The following is a 13,095-nucleotide window of genomic DNA, read 5'->3' as shown; positions in this document are numbered from 1 at the left end:
TCACAGGGGTAGGGGGGAAAGCACTGCAGATGAAGGGAAGTTCTGAAGATTTGTGGCAAAAGTCTAAAATAGCTCCCAGTTTGAAGTTCTTTGACTATCAGATCATTTAACCTCGTGCCTCTTCCAGGAGCAAATGAGATGATGTGTGCCAAGTGCATACATCTTCCCAGCACAAAGAAAGGAGTCTGCAGGTGCCAGGCAGGGGTAGTGTCGGTGGGAGAAGCAAATCTGACTCCGGAGCGACAGCCCAGGGTTCAGAGCTGCGCGGCCTGCAAGCGCCTGGACGCAGAGACGGGGCCGGCACACCACTGAGCGCGAGGCCCACCGCATCCTAGAGAGGCGCTCCAGAGAGCCCTTGGCCGGCCCCCGCCGGCCGCTCTAGGACCCGCCTCTTCACGGTCCTTAGCGGCCGATCCCTACTTCCGGCTTCCGTCGGGGCCTGCGTGGGAGGCAGGGATGCGGGGGAGGCTGCGGGGGGCGGGGAGTAGAAGAGCCTCCGCTGGGGGAGGGGCGGGAGGGGGGAGGGGGGAGCCCGCTCAGGGGAGTGGGGGGCTTGGTTGCGGTCCCTGGGGCGCGCCCTTCGGCTCCGGACGCCCCCCAGCCCCCGCCCCGCTCCCCCAGCGGGCCCGCGCTCGCCACCTCCTCCAGGCAGGCCGCCGAGCCCCCCGGGGGGCCGCGCGCTGTGCGGACGCGGAGACGCATCCCGGGAAGACGCGTGAGCTGGAGACCTTCCCGTTTCTTCCTTATCGGAGACGGGGTTACTTGGAATGACAGGTTGTCCTTAGTCGTCCTCCTGACTCGGTGGTGACCTCGGGGGACGTTGGTGGAGCGTAGAGCGGGGCCTGCACTGTTTGGGGCCTGACCCAAATCCAGCGTTGTTTGGCTAACTCCTTAAGGAAAGAAACAAAGAGGAGAAAAAGCTGAACCCAGTCTGCTCCGGGATGGGTCCTGGACTTTCCGGGACTTTCCCTCCTTGTGACACTAGAGGTCACAGCCGGGGTGGTGATTTGAATGATTCGCATTCCGTGAGACAGGCCACGCGGGAGCAACATGACCTATGAATGCGCAGGTGCTCGTGCATCCCCCACCCGAGGTGCTTGTTACTACAACCCCATTGCCACCCGAGTTTCCTGAGAACACCTGGGGAGCCAGCCTGAGCACACAGTCCTTCCTGCTGCCCTCCCTGGGCTGTAGCAGAAGCCCCAGGAAACCTCTACGGGCCTCGTGGATTTCTGCTGTAGGCGATGCCGGGGCCTGCTGGGGGCCAGAAGCACTTCAGAAACCCAGGAAGCGTTTGGTGTGAATATGTGGAAGAGGAGCCCCGATCCGGGGAAGACGGACCCCTACACTATCCCTAACAGCATCCCTGTCAGGTAGCAAAGGGGAGGCTCCTGGAATCCGAGCGGGAAGGGGCAGTTCATTCGCGGGAAAGCAGGAAACGCAAGGATCTTTCACTCTCTGGGAATTGGGAGTTTGTGATCTCTGGTCTCTTACAGGTTTTCTTTGCTCCTGGACGATGACGAAATTGTCTTTTGGAAGCATGGGAATGATTTTAGCTTTTGTTTTTCCTAATGGTATTTCCTTATTGTTTCCTGAGTCAAAAATGCCTCTGGCATCTAGATGGTCCTGTTTGTAGGTTTTCCACTTCTTTGCCACACTGGAAAGAACCTCAAGGGGGATCTCTCCACGGAGAGAGTTTAATACACCCTTTAGGGTTGTTTCAATCCAGCAATGAAGCCACAGGAAGCTGAGGCTCTTACCCTCCCAGCTCCACAGGAGTCTGTGGGGTTCTGTTCCTTAATAGTGGAGAACAATGAACATACTTGGAAACCAGAATCCAGCGTACCAGGGAGATCTTTTGCCTATTTCAGAGAGTTTTGTTATCCAGACAGCTGGATCCCTTGAGGCTCTAAGTCGCACCAGGATCCATGAGCTGTGCCAACACTGGCTGTACCCCAAACCCCCCGGCAAGGAGCAGTTCCTGCCCAAGGACCTTTAGGCTTGGATGCGGGAGCAGCATGCTGAGAGCAGGAACGGGGTGGTGGCTGTGCTGGAGGACCTGGAGAGGGAGCTGGATGAGCCCAGAAAGCAGGTGGGAGAGAATGTGAGCTGTCCTCGGGGAGAGGGTTTAGATCTCTGCTCCACGGGGAGGCATCTACCCAGCACTTGCAGAGTGGGCAGGTTTCTGTTTTCTGTAAATAAACACAGAGCTATGAGCTTCAGGTTTTGTTTTTATCCTATTGGGAACTTCAGGGATTCTTCACTCTAATTGAAGCCATCAAGAAGAGGGACAGATAGGGGAACATTGCTTGAGCAAATACCTAGCCACCAAAATGAATACAATGAACCTCTCCATTGCTCTCATGCCATTTCCTGTCACTAGGCTCATTGCCAACCTTCTGATAGGGTGTTCTGGATCTCGGCAACTCCTAGAAGGTGTATAGGGACAGACGCTCAGATTTGGAGCAATTAAATCTCCAAATTTTTTAAGATTTTATTTATTTATGCATGAGAAACACAGAGAGAGGCAGAGACACAGGCCCCATGCAGGGAGCCTGACGTGGGACTCGATCCCAGGACTCCAGGATCACGCCCTGGGCCAAAGGCAGTGCTAAACCGCTGAGCCACCCAGGCTGCCAGGCTGAATGATTTTATCTTACTTGTAAATACATATTTCAAGGAAGCATATGCTTTCCTAATTACAGGAGAACCTGTACAGTCCTGGACTGATGGAGTTAGGAGTTAGATCCGTGAGATGGTAGTGATCTCAAGGACCCTCACAGGAGGCGGGGCGGGGGTACAAGTCAGGGTAGACCAAACTGGAGCCATCGCAAATAGACCCTGGATGAAGTGGAATGGCAGAGCACAGTCACGTAACAGTTCCAGGTGATACTAGGTTGGGAGCGGCGGGCAAGAATACTGGAGAGGGCACAGGTGGACCACTCACTGCTGTTGGTCCATTTCTTCTCCAGTGCTAATGTGTTTTAATCATTGTAGCTTTATTTAAATATTTTATATATTTATTTGAGAGAGAGAGAACAAGCAGGGGAGGGGTAGAGAGAGATGGAGATGGTTCTCCATCCCTGAGCAAGGAGTCCAACACACAGCTCCATCCCAGGACCCTGGGATCATGACCTGAGGCAAAGGCTGATGCTTCACCAAGTGAGCCACCCAGGTGCCCCAATCATTGTAGCTTTAAAATACATCTTAAAAAATTCTTTGAATGTTTATTTTTTTGTTTAAATTCAAGTTACTTAACCTATAGTGTAGAATTGGTTTCAGAAGTAGAATTTAGTGATTCATCACTTACCTGTAACACCCAGTGCATCACAGCAGGTGCTTCTTTGATGCCCATCCCCCACCCCCAGTTCTCCATCGTGAAGAGTCTCATAAAGTTTGCCTCCCTCTCATTTTTATCTCATTTAATCTGTTTTTATCTCATTTTATAAAATATATTTTTAATATCTAGTAAAGCTAGTCCTCATCACTGCTCTCTAACAGTCTTTTTCTGATTATTATATGCTTATTTTTCCAGGTGAACATTAGTATCATTATATTATCTTCCTCCTACACTCCTTCCACTAATTTTTTTGTGTTTATATTTGAATTATGTTAAATTCCTAGATTAAGAGCAAGGCATATATTTCTATTTACTAAATTCGTCTTTTTTTATAAGGCAGCAGTTTTTTAAAAATCCCTATAGAGACCCACCACATTTTTTGTTTTTGTTTTTCTACTTTACTGTTACAAAAAGTATCCTTTTCCCATTACATGTTCTAACATTTTTAAGTACTATCAGCAAACTAAGTGATTGTGTGAATTTTGACTCTGGCATTGATCATGATGTTATACAGAAATGCAAGTCCCAAATACCCGATCAGCATTACTAGAAAATGTGGTATATTTTAGACACAAGTCCTTTATCAGATACTTCTTTTGTAAAAAGATTTTCACCCAGGCTACAGTTTGTCCTTTCATTCTCTTAGTAGCGGCTCCTGCAGAGCAAAAGTTATTAATTTTAATGAAGCCAACTTAACCAATTTCTTTATGCTCTTGGAGTTGTATCTTTTTCTTAAAGATTTTATTTATTTATTCATGAGAGACACACAGAGAGAGTCAGAGACATAGGCAGAGGAAGAAGCAGGCTCCCCAAGGGGAACTCGATGTGAGACTTTGGTCCTGGGACTCCGGGATCACACCCTGACCCAAAGGCAGATGCTCAACCACTGAGCCACGCAGGTGTCCCTTTTGATGTTGTATCTAAAAAGTTATAACCAAAGCCGAGCTCACTTACATTGTCCCCTCTGGTATCTTCTAGAAGTTTTACAGTTTTGTGTTTTACATTTAAGTCTGTGATCCATTTTTTTAAAGATTTTATTTATTCATAAGAGACAGAGGGAGAGAGAGAGAGAGAGAGAGAGAGGCAGAGTCACAGGCAGAGGGAGAAGCAGGCTTCATGCAGGGAGCCCGATGTGGGACTCGATCCTGGGACCCCAGGATCACGCCCTGAGCCAAAGGCAGACGTTCAACCACTGAGCCATCCAGGTGTCCCGATCATTGGATTTTGAACAGTGTGAAGGAGATGGAACATGCAAGTGAAATTAGGCTTTAGACCTTCCTTGCCAAAATACAAAACTTGAGCTTAATAGCATGGTGACTAGAGATGTATATTTGTGGATATATAAGCAAAGACAGGTGAAGCCGTAAGATTTGTGAGCCAGCCAAGTTATCAGAAAGAAGAGTGTAGTTGGCAGAGTAAGCTCTGTCAGAACACAGAAAAAGTCAAGGGATGACAACTTACAAGAGATGAAAGGGGAGGCAGTCCTCTGGTTAGAAGCATGAAAGTCACTTCAGGGGAGCTGCTTTTTTTCATTTGGTCAGCAAGTTCTCCTGCCTCCTTTGAGCTCTCCTCAACTGTTCGTGTGGTCTCAAAACCAGTCTCCTTGCCTCCAGGTGTGGGGTCTATCATCCATGCCATCACCACAGTGACTGCCATAAAGCCCAAAGCTACTCTCATGTGCCTGCGTAGACCTGGTGATGGGCCAGCTCATGAGCCTGGCAACAAGACTCTTCATATCCAGCCTGCTTCTCCAGCCCCACATCCTTCCCCTTCCTACTCAATCTGTGCTTCCATTGGCCAACAGTACCATCTAAAGAATGCCTCTGTAACTTCGTACGTTCCAGCTGAAAACCTCTTGTCTCCCTCCCTCCCTTGTCTAACAGTTGGTCTAACCATCTGTACTCATGTTTTAAGATGGCCCATCAGCCTGTCCTCTGTGTTTGACTGTCTTCAGAGTTCAATGCCCCAGTAGCTCTGACACTTCCCTTTGGTTGGAGCATTTGCCACACTGTGTTGTAGCTGTACACTTATCTGTGTGTCTCACCTCCAGGTTGTGCCCTAAGGAGCATCTTCCTCATCTGTAGATAGATGCCAGGTAAATGGCAAGGAACTATAGACAGAGCTTGACCCAAGCTACTATTCAGTGTGTGACAAATCATTTAATGAGCATGGCATCCTAAAAACCAAGGGAGTTTCTAGAAACAAGTAACAGTTCTTAATGATTTCTAACATTTTGCTTACATCACCAGGCAGATAGCGTCGGGATTCAGATAACTGCTTGGAGGTGTTGAGAAAAGCAGCCAGTGGATCAAGTTAAGGAGCTGCTATGGAAATTTTTACATTCCTGATATTTCATAATTACATTCCTGGTACTTCCTGGTACTCATAATTACATTCCTGGTACTTCCCGTCAGTACCTCTAAAGGTCAGTCACAGGGGAATCCTAACGTTCTACACTCATCACAGCTACATCTTTTTCTCTCTCTGATTTGTGTCCTTAAATGTCTAGAAAGGCTTGCTTGATATGGAAAGCTTTCCCCACATCGTATTCGTGTGAGTATATATGTAACTCATGAGTTGAGTCTAGAAGAGCATCATTGTGTTCCACAATTTCAGGATCATGCAGTATGGGCTGGGAGGACCATCACCTTGACCAAGTGAGACTATATTTAAGTTATGCTCTTTTTTTTTTTTTTTTAAAGATTTACTTATTTATTCATGAGAGGTCGTGGGGGGCGGGGGGGGAGAGACACAGGCAAAGGGAGAAGCAGGCCCCATGCAGGGAGCCTGACGTGGGACTCGATTCTGGGACTCTAGGATCACGCCCTAGGCCGAAGGCAGGCACTCAACTGCTGAGCCACCCAGGGATACCCAAGTTATGCTCTTTAAAAGAAAAAAAAAGGTAATAGATTTATTAAGTACCATATACTTGTTAATATAATTAGTTATTCCCTTCTATCTAAAACGATGATGGTGTTACATTTTTCAACTATATCTCTCCAGGAGATATAGTTTATGTACTCTCAACTTACTTGTGAAATGGCTTTTCTTCACTCACTACTGTGGAAACAAACTAATATATGCTTTTTCTTTTAAAAGAAGCTAAGGAACATGAATGCCCTTCTAAAAAGGAATCAACTTCTAATTAAAAGGAAACCATAGAGCAAATCATATGAAACAAAATCCTTTGTTTATTCTAGCAGTAAAGTAACTGAGTGCGCTAATATTCAGCAGTTTCTAAGCCAGAGCATTGCTACCTTCTGATCTACATTTAAAAATATATTTGGGGACATTTTTTGGTTGTCACTATGACTGGGGCGTGCCACTTATATGTTGTGGGTAGAGTCCAGAAATTCTAGACATTATGTTACATAGTACATATTATCATATATTGTACAGATAATTGTATAGAGGAGAGGATATTCCAGTGGAGTATAAAGAAAGAGTTTTTCCATCCAAACTGCTAGTAATACTCCTTTTGGAAAACCCTGAAGTAAAGAATAGGGAATATTTCCAACCCATTGAGTTCAACAAAGATTTGTTCATTAGATTAAGCTCAAGTTGCAAGACTGAACTGAACTATGCTCACTTCTTTATCAAAACTGATGCATTTAAAAAAAAGAAAAAAAGGAAAAAACTGATGCATTTCTTTTATCTTAATGCCATGTAGTGTGATAAATGAATTAAGAAAGGAGACCATCACACTGAGGTGTCTGAGGCTGTGGTGGCTTACGTAAATAGGCCAAAGCCTAAGCCTATCAATGCTTCAAGGTTATGAAATCATGTTCAATTATTCCAAGCAGCCAAGGAGGCTTTTAAGCTATAGGCAATCAACATTTTCCTTCTGCTCTTTTTTTTTTTTTTTTTTTCTTTTTTACATAGGCTCCACACCCAGCCTGGAGCCCATTGGCCCATTGTGGGGTCAAACCCAGGACCCTGAGATCCAGACAAGAGTCTGATGCTGGAACAGCTGAGCCCCCCAGGCACCCCTGCTTCTACTTTCTTAGAAGTCTCTCCCTGAGCTGGTGGTAGAGCATTCCTATCCACTTCAGGTTTGGTGCTGCCTGATTCTCATCACTTTTTGCTCAAATACACTCTTAAAATGTTTACTATGCCTCATGTATCTTTTATCCAGCATGATGGGATATTACATGTTTTATCCATCTGAAATGTAGAACTATTATGTCTGTCTCCTTTACTACCCCTTGCATTTTGGTGCTTTCTGGATTTCAACGAACTCACAACAGCTCTATTTAGCTCTGATTTTCAGTGTTTTTTTTTTTTTTTTTTTAAGATTTTATTTATTTACTCATGAGAGACACAGAGAGGCAGAGACACAGGCAGAGGGAGAAGCAGGCTCCCTGTGTGGAGCCCAATGCGAGACCAGATCCCAGGACCCCGGGATCACGACCTGAGCCAAAAGCAGACTCTCAGCCCAACCGTTGAGCCATCCAGGTGTCCCTGATTTTCAGTTTGATCCTTCTCAGCTCCTGTACCTTGTTGCTCTCTACTTGTCTGCACAAAGCCAGCACGTTGTGAGGATGTTGTCCTCTTGGACACTTAGTCTAAATCACTAGAAACTTATTCTAACATGTTTATTTGAAATCCGGCCCTTCCCAGCTTAATTACAATTTCATTGAGTACAAACTTACTACAAATAAAACTTACCTGCCCACAGGAAAGCTCAGTCTAGTTCCAGACTAATGCTGTGTAAGTAGTGAAATGCAGTTACATATAATATTTTATTTAAAATACTGTGTGTGGGGCACCTGGGTTGCTCAGTGGTTGAGTGTCTGCCTTTGGCTCAGGTTGTGATCCCAGAATCCTGGGATTGAGTCTTGCATCAGGCCTGCTTCTCCCTCTGCCTGTGTCTCTGCCTCTCTCTCTCTGTGTCTCTCATGAATAAATAAATCAATCTTAAAAATAAAATAATAAAATACTGTGTGTGGATATTGAAAAGCCAAATATTGGACAGTATTTGAAGTCATCTTACATGGTGAGAAGCTCCAAAAAGGCAGAAAGCTGGGGCCTTACTTTTTATTCCAAATGACCTTTGTTATGAATACCTTTTGCTCTGTGTAATCTGATATGAGACTATTTTGCGACCAGTTATTTTGAATAGGATTTGATAATTTTGGATAAATATAAAGCTATTGGTCTGAAACTACCACTTTTGTTATTATTAATCATTAATTTCTAAAGTGTCAAAACAAAAGGAAAAGCATTTTAAATATCAGCACTGAAAAGCACATGCTCAAAGAATAAAAATCCTTAAACTAAGTAAGTGTAATTTTGTGGAAACTCATTGCATGGTCTACCTTTTGCTCCTTTCCTTACAGCTGTGTGAAGACATTATCACATCTGTTTTTGGTGTTTGTGGTTGAGAATCAGTGGTCCCTGATGGCAGAGCCTTTCAATATTCTCTCCATCTCACTTCCTCATCCTCTTATTTAAGTTTTTTTTCTTTTTAAAAATAATTTCTATACCCAACATGGAGTTTGAACCCACAGCCCCAAGATCAAAAGTAACATACTCTTCCAACTGACCAGCCAGGTGCCCCTCTTCTTCATCCTTTATAAGAACAGACCTCTTAGCAGAATAAGAATTTAGGTAGACAGCCCTTTAGGACAACCCATGGATTGTGAAATAAATAGTAGTAGTTCTCTCTGAGGGTCATCACCTCCCTGTCCCTAGCATTCAGTTTCCAGATCGGTTTTCCATCTTTCCTTCGATCTTTACACAGAGCAACTTGCTTGTAAGTGAATCCAATGGGCATAGGCAAGGCCACAGGGTTGTGTACTAGCTAAAAGTGTTCCGAAGTTAATAGAAAGTCAGCACCTGACTTCTTTGTCTTTAGCAAAATAATGCAGAATAGCATGCTTGCTTGAATGTACATATACCAGAGTTTAAAGTGATACAGAGATTAGCGTGGGCCCTGCACAAGAATGACATGCAAATTCATGAAGCATTCCATATGTTTAAAGGAAAAAAAAATAAAAATTAAATCAAGCAGTAAATGCAGGTTTGATTAAGGTATCCTCAGAATGGCAAATTTTCATCCTAACGTTATTCATCCTTAAGTTATTATCATTGTGAAGCCAATGTGCCCCAGGGTAAAACATGTCAAAGATTCAAAAAGTCAAGTTAGGGTGGCTCAGTGGTTTAGCGCCGCCTTCAGCCCAGGGCGTGATCCTGGAGACCTGGGATCGAGTCCCGCGTCGGGCTCCCTGCATGGAGCCTGCTTCTCCCTCTGACTCTCTCTCTCTTTGTAATGAATAAATAAAATAAAAATTTAAAAAGTCAAGTTAAAATTCAACTGAATTGTGGAAAGCTCCAGCTTAACGAAAAATGAAGATACTTAAAAAAAAAAAAAGGCAGAATAGTCAGCATAGAAAGTAGGTGTAGAAGACAGGCCAAAACAACCCTACAACACAGGCCTGATACCTCTATCAATGAGCGAGTGTGAATGAGATACATGTGTTCCAGCAGCAGAGGGCTCCTAGGAAAACCACAATACAAGTATCCAAACTGGATTTCTCTCGGAATCATTAGGCCAGGACTCTTCAGTAGAGAATTCAGCTAAGTCCTTTGCTCTGGAATCTTTCAACATTTTTTTTAAATTTCTATTTATTTATGATAGTCACATAGAGAGAGAGAGAGAGAGGCAGAGACACAGGCAGAGGGAGAAGCAGACTCCATGCACCGGCAGCCCGACGTGGGATTCGATCCCAGGTCTCCAGGATCGCACCCTGGGCCAAAGGCAGGCGCCAAACCGCTGTGTCACCCAGGGATCCCATCCTTCAACTTTTAAATAAATTTGATGTGGAATTTGTTGAAATGACACAATATTCCTATTTAACTCCATTTTATCCAGTTTTGTTAAGAATATCGCCCTTTTGAGACAGTGACTCACCACAGAAAAGAGCATCCCCTTCCTCAGCATGATAAAAGACATTTATGGAAAACCCACAGTGAACATCATCCTCAATGTTGAAACACTGAAAAAGTTTTCTCCCTAAGATCAAGAATGAGACAAGGATGCCTTTTTCATTACTATGCTACTATGTTCGTCAACGTCGTACTGAATGTTCTAGCCAGAGCAATTAGAGAAGAAAAATCAATGTGAGGCATCCGATTAGAAATTAGAAATAAGAAAAAGTTACATCGTTTTAGAAAGGAAATAATAGGGGATCTTTAGGTGGCTCAGCGGTTTAGCACCGCCTTCAGCCCAGGGCATGATCCAGGATCGAGTCCCAGGTCAGGCTCCCTGCATGGAGCCTGCTTCTCCTTCTGCTTCTCCCTCTGCTTCTGCTTCTCTCTCTCTCTCACTCTCTCTCTCTCTCATAATAAATAAAACCTTTAAAAAAGGAAATAATAATACTGTCTCTATTCATGAGGACATGATCCAAAGAACCCACAGGAACTAACAAATGAGCTCAGCAAGGTTGCAGAGGACAAGACAATCACACAAAAATCAGTTCTGTTTCTATCTACCAGCAATGAACAGCAATCCATAAAGAAAATTAAGAAAGCAATCCCAATTATAATAACATTTAAATAATAAAATACCTGGGAATGAATACAGCCAAGGTGATGAAAGACTTGTACACTAAAACCTATAAAACATTCCTGAAAGAAATTAAAGAGGACCCAAAGAGGACAGCCCATGTTCCTAAATAGGAAGACAAATCTTGTTAAGATGTTAATACTACCAAAGTGGTCTACAGATCAATATAATCACTATCAAGATTCCAACAACTTTTTTTTTTTTTGAGATTTTATTTACTTATTCATGAGAGACACAGAGAGAGGCAGAGACACAGGCAGAGGGAGAAGCAGGCTCCCTGTGGGGAGCCCGATGTGGGACTTGATGGGATCCCAGAACTCCAGGATCACACCCGGAGCCGAAGGCAGACGCTCAACCGCTGAGCCACCCAGGCATACCCCCACTACCTTTTTTTGCAGAAAAGAAAAAGGCATTCTTTCCACTCATATTAAATTTCAATATGGGGCAGCCCGGTGGCGCAGCAGGTTTGGCGCCGCCTGCAGCCTGGGGTGTGATTCTGGAGACTGGGGATCGAGTCCCACATCGGGCTCCCTGCATGGAGCCTGCTTCTCCTTCTCCCTCTGCCTGTGTCTCTGCCTCTCTCTCTCTCTCTGCGTCTATGAATAAGTAAATAAAATCTTTAAAAAAAATAAATAAATTTCAATATGAATTGCTGAAGCAATCTTGAAAAGGAACAAACGTGGAGGACTCACACCTCCTGATCTCAAAGGTTAGTAAAAGCTAAGGTAACCAAAGCTGTGTGGTACTGACATAAGGGTGGACAGACAGACCAATGGAATAGAAGTGAGAGTCCAGACCAAAAAACAAAAAAATCCAATTTAAAAATGGGCAGAAGAGGGCACCCTGGGTGTCTCAGTGTTTGAACATCTGCCTTCGACTCAGGGCATGATCTCGGGGTCCTTGGATCGAGTTCTGCATCAGGCCCCCTGCAGGGAGCCTGCTTCTCCCTCTGCCTGTGTCTCTGCCTCTCTCTCTGTCTCTCATGAATAAATAAATAAAATTTTTAGAAAAAAAAAAAGGGCAAGAAGACATGAACAAACATTCTCCAAAAAAGACGTACAGATGGCTAAGAGACACATAAAAAGTTGCTCAACATCACTGACCATCAGGGAAATGCAAATCAAAACCATAATGAGTTATCACCTGACACCTGTCAGAATGGCTAAAATAAAAAACACAGAAACAACAAGTGTTGGCAAAGATTTGGAGAAACACAGAAACAAGTGTTGGCAAGGATGTGGAGAAAAAGGAACCCTGTGCACTGGTGGGAATGCAAATTGGTGCAGCCACCGTGGAAAACAGTCTGGAGGCTCCTCAAAAAGTTAAAAATAGAACTGCCCTAGACTCAACAATCACAGTAGTGGCTCAGTAGTTGAGCATCTGCCTTTGGCTCAGGATATTACCTTGGACAGAAGAAAGCAATACCATTTTAATGCCCACTTCTGTCTTTTCCAACAAGGAATAATAATACTTATTCTTTTTAAAGATTTTATTTATTTATTCATGAGAGACACAGAGAGAAAGCAGAGACACAGACAGAGGGAGAAGCAGACTCCATGCAGGGAGCCAAATGTAGGACTTTATCCTGGGACTCCAGGATCATGCCCTGGGCCGAAGGCAGGCACTAAACTGCTAAGCCACCCAGGGATCCCGGGTGGATTTTTTTTAAATTTTAAAGATTTTTAAAAATCTTTTTAAAATCAATTTTAAATAAAAATTTTTTTAAAATCAATTTTAAAGATTTTTTAAAATTTATTCATGAGAGACACAGAGAGAGAGACACACAGGCAGAGGGAGAAGCAGGGTCCCTGCAGGGAGTGTGATGTGGGACTCCATCCCAGGACCCTGGGATCATGCCCTGAGCCAAAGGCAGATGCTCAACCACTGAGCCACCAAGGTGCCCCCAAATGAATTTTTTTTTCCCAAATGAATTTTTAAAAAGATGTATATTTTTTTAAAAGATGTATATTTATGTGTATTTTTAGTTATGATTTAACCCCCCCAAAAAAAACCATAAAGTTTTCCATCTTAACCATTTCTAAGTAGTGTTAAGTATATTCATATTGTGCAATAGATCGCCAGAACTCTTTTTATCTTGCAAAATTGAAACTTTATACCGATTAAATGATTCCCCATTTCACTTTCCCCCACACAATGATGACTACCAGTCTACTTTCTTTCTGTGAAT

At 43.9% G+C, this 13,095-nt stretch overlaps 1 long non-coding RNA gene and 1 other non-coding gene across 2 annotated transcripts; both read left to right on the top strand.

Moving 5' to 3' along the window:
* Nucleotides 1-600: 600 nt before the first annotated feature.
* LOC111094002 lies at nucleotides 601-8,620 on the top strand. Its single transcript, XR_005384451.1, has 3 exons — nucleotides 601-1,373; nucleotides 5,590-5,765; nucleotides 7,223-8,620. It is a non-coding gene; the product is annotated as an uncharacterized LOC111094002 (long non-coding RNA).
* A 598-nt stretch (nucleotides 8,621-9,218) lies between these two features.
* Nucleotides 9,219-9,320, top strand: LOC119867759. Its single transcript, XR_005384469.1, has one exon. It is a non-coding gene; the product is annotated as a U6 spliceosomal RNA (small nuclear RNA).
* The last annotated feature ends 3,775 nt before the right edge of the window (nucleotides 9,321-13,095 follow it).

The sequence above is a fragment of the Canis lupus genome, chromosome 35 (assembly GCF_011100685.1).
Source record: "Canis lupus familiaris isolate Mischka breed German Shepherd chromosome 35, alternate assembly UU_Cfam_GSD_1.0, whole genome shotgun sequence".
In the NCBI taxonomy this organism is placed as follows: Eukaryota; Metazoa; Chordata; class Mammalia; order Carnivora; family Canidae; genus Canis; species Canis lupus.
Note: the sequence above shows the minus strand (reverse complement) of the source record. Positions and strands in the feature narration are given on the sequence as shown.